Here is an 8,145-nt window from a genome sequence, read left to right as displayed (position 1 = left end):
GCAAGACAAGTGAACTAAGGGAAAGAGCACATGAAGTGAACCCAGATGTAATCGGACTCACTGAAATGAAACTCTCTGGAATCATAACGAATGCCGTGTTTCCCAGGAGTACACAGTAATAAGGAAAGAGAGGGAAGGTAGGGGAGGAGGCGGAGTGGCCCTACTCATGAGAAAGGAATGGAGTTTTAAGGAGATGGCTATACCGAGCAATAAGGGGGTCAGAGACTACATAGCAGGCACCATGACAATGGGAGGACCAAGAATAGTAATAGCAGTAATATACAACCCTCCACCAAATGACAGAAGACCCAGTCAAGAGTACGAAAACAACAACATGGCAGTTAATACTATAATTGAGAGGGCAGCCTCTGCTGCCTGTAGAAATAGATCCCACCTGCTCATAATGGGGGACTTCAATCACGGAAGGATTGACTGGGAGAACAAGGAACCGCATACCGGCGAGGATATGTGGAGAGCCAGACTATTGGAGGTGGTGATTAGAAACTTTTTAACCCAGCATGTCAGAGAACCCACAAGGATGAGAGGAAATGATGAACCAGCGAGACTCGACCTTGTCTTCACTCTGAATAACTCTGACATAAGAGAAATTGATTTTGAGACCCCAGTAGGAATGAGCGACCACAGTGTATTGGTGTTTGAGTACCTGATTAAAGAAGGGATATTGAACTCGAGGAGGGATACCGAAACCTAAAAGGTTAGCATATTGAAAGAGAAACTATGAGGAGATAAGAAAATTCCTAACAGATATAGCAGGGGAAACAGAGCTCAGGGAAAAGACAGCCCAAGATATGATGGACTACATCACGCAGAAGTGCAAGGACGCAGCAAACAAGTTTGTCCCAGTCCAAAAGGAAAACAGTGAAATGAAGATGAGAAACCCCATGGTTTAATCAGAGATGTAGGCTAGCTAAGCAGCAAAGTAAAAGGGCATGGAGAAACTATTGGAATAACAGGACACTGGAGAGCAGAGAAAGATACCAGAATGCCAGGAATGAATATGTCAGGATGAGAAGAGAGGCAGAAAGACAATACAAAAATGACATCACAAGCAAGACAAAGACAAAGCCTAAATTGCTGCATAGCCACATCAGGAGAAAAACAACAGTAAAGGAACAGGTTATGAAATTAAGGATAGAGGCATAAGGATTCATTACAAAGCGACAAGGAAGTGTGTGAGGAACTGAATAAGAAATTCCAAGAGGTCTTCACCTTAGAGCAAGGTGAAATTCCAGAGATAAGAGAGGGAATAGCTAACCAGGGACCACTGGAAGAGTTTGAGATTACCAGCGGGAAGTAATGAAGTGTTTACTAGAGTTGGATGTGACAAAAGCTATAGGCCGAGATGGAACCTCCCCTTGGATACTAAAGGAAGGAGCAGAAGAACAGAAATTTGGAAAGCAGCTAACATTGTCCCGATATACAAGAAAGGGGATAGACAGAAGGCACTGAACTACAGGCCAGTGTCCCTAACTTACATACCATGCAAGCTAATGGAGAAGATTGTGTGAAGAAAGCTAGTGTGGCATCTAGAGCGAAAGAACTTTTCAACACAGAATCAACAAGGGTTCAGGTCCTGCCTCACAGGGGTTACTTGAATTCTACGACCAGGCAACAAAACTAAGGCAAGAAAGAGAAGGGTGGGTAGACTGCATATTTTTGGATTGTCAGAAAGCCTTTGATACAATACCACACAAGAGGCTATTGAAAAAGCTGGAGATGCAGGCTGGAGTGAAAGGGAAGGTACTCCATTGGATAAAGGAGTACCTAAGCAACAGGAGGCAATGAGTTAATGTGAGGGGTGAGGTCTCACATTGGCGAGACGTTACGAGTGGAGTCTCGCATGGGTCAGTCCTTGGACCTATACTGTTCCTAATATATGTAAATTATCTCCTAGAGGGTATGGAATCGTTTCTCTTAATGTTTGCCGATGATGTAAAAATTATGATGAGGATTGAAACTGAGGACGATAGTAGGAGGCTACAAGATGACCCAGACAGACTGAATTAATGGTCAAACAAATGGCTGTTGAAGTTCAACCCGAGTAAATGCAAAGTAATGAAACTAGGCAGTGGAAACAGGAGACCAGACACAGAATACAGAATAGGAGATGAAATACTTAATGAAACGAACAGAGAGAAAGATCTAGGAGTTGATATCACACCAAACCTGTCTCCCGAAGCCCACATAAAAAGAATAACGTCTGCGGCATATGCGAGGCTGGCTAACATCAGAACGGGGTTCAGGAACCTATGTAAGGAATCATTCAGAATCTTGTACACCATATATGTAAGACCAATCCTGGAGTATGCGGACCCAGCATGGAACGCATACCTTGTCAAGCACAAGACGAAGCTGTAAAAAGTCCAAAGATATGCCACTAGACTAGTCCCAGAACTAAGAGGCATGAGTTACAAGAAAAGGCTGCAGGAAATGCATCTTACGACACTGGAAGACAGAAGAGTAAGTGAAGACACGATCACAACCTACAAAATCCTCAGGAGAATCGACCGGGTAAACAAGGATAAACTATTCAACACTGTTGGGACGCGAACAATGGGACAGGTGGAACTGAGCCGCCACGCTCTCCCACATAGAGCTCCACGACTCCGGCCTTATTCAGCTCTCTGCTCTGCTCCAGGCTTCGTCTCAACGTCTACAACACTGCTGTATCCAGGACTACTAAATAAATATGAAAACTCACTAAACAATGTGTATCTAATCTACCCAACAACGTAACATAAACGTGCATTACATTTGTTACAACCCTTGAGACTTAGTACAGTTCTTTTCCTGCAGTGATCAATATATATTATATCGGCTTTACCAACAGGTGTCTAGGGGGTGAAAGGAAACACTGCATAAATTGGGAAAACAATGTAACTACGCTAAGAGTGACAAACATAACAATTAAATGGTACAGGTAATAGCCAGAAATATTCTTTACCATGCAATAATATAAATAAAAATCCTTATTGAGCAATGACCATAATCACCAGCACATGAATTATTTAATGGAATAAATGCACAATCATCTAACCAGAGAATTAACCAAGTATTAGCTAAAATAACGATAACCACTGATTTAACTTAAAAACATGTCTCCTCCCGATCAACGCTGCCACGCCTCTGACAAAGCGTCTGTTCTCAGGGCAGGCGTCCTACCACAATATCAACTAAACATCCACATAAACTATTGTGGAAATTCTACTAACAAAATGTAGTACTAATATTCAAATCATTATTAATCTTAATAGTGTTTAATACTGTTACATGGCTCAATATAATTTACTGGCAAACAATAATAAAAATTAATCAAGGTTGAACTATAACCACTCACTTGACATCCAGTTCCCACACTGGCCACATCCAAATATGGTCAACCCCCCACACGGAAGAAACCAACATGAAAATACTTGCACAAAAAAGCCTCATACAATATAATGCAACTCAGGCACACTACAGCATGCTACAATATATAACATACAATAGTCTACTATCATACAACTGGATACTATACTAATTATAGAACAAGACAATAAAGTATATAAGCATCAGGAGTATGTTAGAATCCTAGTAAGATTCGTAACAACATTGCTGACCCCAGAGAGTTCGACGATACCCAGCCACGATGGACTACAACATGGACTCCCCCCTGAGTACCCACATGAGCCACAGAGACGTTAGAAAGAATTTTTTCGGTGTCAGAGTAGGTAATAAATGGCTCTAGGTAGTGATGTGGTGGAGGCTGACTCCATACAGTTTCAAATGTAGATATGATAGAGCCCAGTAGGCTCAGGAATCTGTACACCAGTTGATTGACAGTTGAGAGGCGGGACCAAAGAGCCAAAGCTTAACCCCGCAAGCACAAATAGGTGAGTACAAATAGGTGACTACACACACAGTACTTGTCACACACACAATACATGTCACACACACAATACTTGTCACACACACACACACAATATTTGTCACACAGTACTTGATACTGGTTGCAGAGATGGTCAAAGAAATGGCTACTGAAGCTCAACACGAGCAAATGTAAAGTTATGGATATGGGATTAGGTGACAGGAAACCAAATGGATAGTACACAATGAAGGGACACTGCCTACCTGTGACGACTCAAGAAAGTGACTTCGCCGTGGACGTAACACCTAATCTAGCTCCTAAGGCACATGTAAATAGAATATTGACAGCAGCGTACACTGCCAAAAGTTAGAACATCATTCAGAAACCTAAGTGAGAAGGCATTTAGAGCACTTTACGCTGCCTATGTGAAGCCAGTCTCGGAGTATGCTTCATCATCATGGAATCCCCACCTGATAAAACACATAAGGAAACTGGAAAAGGTTCAGAAGTTTGCAAAAAGACTCATCCCGTCATTACGAGGAATGGGGTATGAAGAGCGCCTAAAAGAACCGAGCCTTACGACACTAGAAAAAAGAAGGGAGAAGGGGGATATGATTGGTACGTATAAAATACTTAGGGGGGATAAACAGAGTGGAAATTGACAAAATGTTCACACGCAATAGTTATTAAATCAAAATATTCAAACCCCAGGGTGAGAGATAAAAATTTCAGCCAAGTACAGTGCTGCAAGGTGTGAGAAAATTACAGCGTACAATCACCAATATCTGAAGTTAATGCAACATTGCCTACTGCCCAACTCCTAGTCATGAATAATGGGGCTAAAATCGCCATTCGTGGCCTATTTGATCAAGAGTCCCAGACAACCTTTATCACACAGACGACTTCAGAGGCACTTAAACTAAACCAGTAACACAGGTTAAATTAAACCTTAAACTAAACCAGTAACACAGGTTAAATTAAACCTGTCAGGGTTCATGATTCAACCCGTCCTCTTAAAAATAACGTCACTTTTGGCTCGTATGCGCACTATGGCCAAATTTGGACGTAATTTAAAATGAAATCGGCTCACAAAAGTGACGTACTGTTCCGTTTTCTGTTTGAGTCGTCCGGCTTACTCTGCCAGCTTAGAAAAGGATTCTGTCCATTCACGTTTTTCATACCATTTTGAAACTTTATGAGAATTTCCTGCCCACCTAACCTATCAGAGGACCCTTAACTTACTGTTGTTGAAAAAAAAACAAATTTATATTATTTTTTTTTTCATTTTCAAATTACGTCCACATTCGGCTATACGGGCAAACGGCCAAAAACGACGTTCTTTTTAAGAGGACAGGTTGTATGATTAATAGAGGACACCGTAGTCCATCCACTAATATGCCTAGGCAGTTATGTTCGATATGTCCAGGCCATAGTAGTCGATCAAATCCCATTTAACCTAAATGTTAAGGGTCTAGGGAACACAGCCATATTCCCTCAGAAAAATAGAGTTGAATTGGCTGATAGTAAGAAACCGTCTGACCACCTCACTAATGTTGATATGCTTGTAGGGGCAGACCATTACTACCAGTTTATTACTAGTCAAACTAAGCGACAGGGCATGAATCTGCTCAGATCAGCAGGAGGCTATTTACTTACAGGTACAGTTTTAAACCTGAACAAGCCTATGCCTGATAACAATCGACTAAGTAGGTTTAAAACTAGGATTAAAAGAGTCCTAGCCTCATGATATCAACTGGATACACTTCCTTCCAGCTATGGCATTTGTTGAGTAGCCTAGTCAAGTGACCTTTAAGGCCTCTCAAAATTTTTGTCTTTTCCGGTGTAACTATGTTTGCTATTGGTTCGAGCCTTATAGGGCTTATATGGCAATTATTAACAGCTATAGTACTTGTTCATATATACGTGGAGTCGGTACGGTTATTGATAGCCTAGTATTTAATTTCTACACTGGGCTATATAATCGTACCTCTTGTGGAGGTTAGATTACTACCTAAACATACTATATAAGATTTGAGTGGTACCTTGGTATCACTACGGTAGCACCTAGGGCTAGTCCATCTCGTTCACCTTTGGTTGGTATAGTGACACCTAGTAACACTGAAAGATGAACACAATAAAATATATTTTATTTTATACAATAAAATATAAGTACACAATTCGTATAAAGAATGAGTCCCACCCTGCTTAGGGTCTGCACAATATTAGATGTTGATTAACTTTTTTTTTTTTTTTTTTTTTTTTTTTTTTTGAGATATATACAAGAGTTTTTACATTCTTGTACAGCCACTAGTACGCGTAGCGTTTCGGGCAAGTCCTTAATCCTTCGGTCCTTGGAATACGATCCCCTGCCGCGAAGAATCGTTTTTTCATCCAAGTACACATTTTACTTTTGCGTTAAACAGAGGCTACAGTTAAGGAATTGTGCCCAGTAGTACTATCTGATACAGCACTAGTCTAGTAATAATCCTACCTAACAAATTTAACTAATACTGGGTTAGGCTTGAGTTGTACATGATTCAGTAGAATTCCAATCTAAGAAATCCTACCCTATGTGGGTTGGCATATGATACAATAATAATAAAAATGTGCAATTGTTATAGCAGTGCTGTTTTTGGTTTTTGTAGTTTTGTTTGTTCATATAAAATATGGTTATAAAGAATATACGGTTATAGAAAATACATAAAGAACATTGAAATATATTAAAGTTAATGTTGGTTTTCTTGCCACGATCTCCTGTGGTGATTATTGTATTGATTAATTTATTGACCACATGTGTTCTAGACTCTCGTGATAAGTGTATTCCGTCTGGAGCAAGGATTTCACGAAATGGTCTAGCTGAAATGTATGTAGGTGGCTTCCAACCTCACCCTTCTTCTTAGCCAAAAATATATATAGTTGGCTGCACGTTTGTAAAATTCAGGACTCACTTCCCAACGATTGCTACTTATTGGTTGGCAAGGGTTCACTAAAGTGAACTGTGAACTGACAACTGTGCAGTTATTTTCCTTAAAGGAATTGATAACATTTCTAAGATGACTTATGGTCATTTTAAGCTGGGAGTCGAGTTGGATGTATATCATTGCCACCAAAATAAATAATTGTTAGATGGTGTGGCCAGTCTAATGCTGGTGTAAACACAGGGTTATTATAAAAATTGTGAGCAATTGCTCCAGGAGATCTAAATATTCTCACTTCAGTGTTAGGTATGTGACACAGTGTTGTGGGCAGTTAACTATGGCATACTATAGCCACTTTATACATCAGGCCTTAGCCTAGCAGGGTTCAAGATGTGTAGTTAAATTGTAGTTTTAAATTGATTGAGTTAGGCTATGAAATGTGGCGGTCTACTGACAGCCGTACATATTAACATACTTGAAGATAGACTAACTCCTGACAATACTCTTAATCAAGAGATGTAATATTATCAATGTTAGTAATTTGCTATTTTATTTATTATACTGATTCTATAGGACCAGTAATTTAAATTTAATGTACTGATGCATCCGGTTCCGAAGGACCATAAAAAATGTGGGGGAATAATTTCCCAAAAAATATTTTGGTAAAATAATAATGTAAATAATTAATTGGATCAAAAGCTAGAGAAGTGGACTGTATAACTTCTCAATAATATTTGGATTATTCTTCTTACACATCTTTTGCAGGTTAGAACCAAAAATGTTAGGACTACCTATTATATGAATATTAAATCATTATTAGTAAATTTCATTTATATATTCTAATCAATGAGTTATGAATTAACCAAATTTTAGCTTTCAGGCAGAATACGTCCGACAGCCTCCCAACACCAGTCAAATCCTGTTTATTTGTGTTGACCTAGCAGACTTGTGATCCATAAGAAGAGGTGATTCTCCTTCCTAGACAAACTCCAGTCTGAGAAATTAATAACATGTAATCTCCATATTACTATAAATGTTTACGTTAATACGCATTGAAAGGAGGATTGACTGATTAAGGGGAATACTTACTGATTTTTTTTTACTGTCGCATGGCGTAACAATTGGACCCCCATCATAACACTATAATATGGCCACAAAATGTGTATATTGGTACTTAGCCCAACCGGACGCAATGTCCTCAATGATGACTGAAGTCGTTCACAAAGTTTGTTGTCCGATACTGCTCGGATGATCTCAAAAATTTACGATGTAACAAACAACTTCGGGACACTCTCGAGATGGCTTCTCTCTCCAGCCAAGTCCCTCAGCAAGTGAGCATGGTGGCGCGCGAGCCACTTG

Source organism: Procambarus clarkii, chromosome 21 (assembly GCF_040958095.1).
Source record: "Procambarus clarkii isolate CNS0578487 chromosome 21, FALCON_Pclarkii_2.0, whole genome shotgun sequence".
NCBI classification, from domain to species: domain Eukaryota; kingdom Metazoa; phylum Arthropoda; class Malacostraca; order Decapoda; family Cambaridae; genus Procambarus; species Procambarus clarkii.
This window is presented reverse-complemented; position numbering follows the sequence as displayed.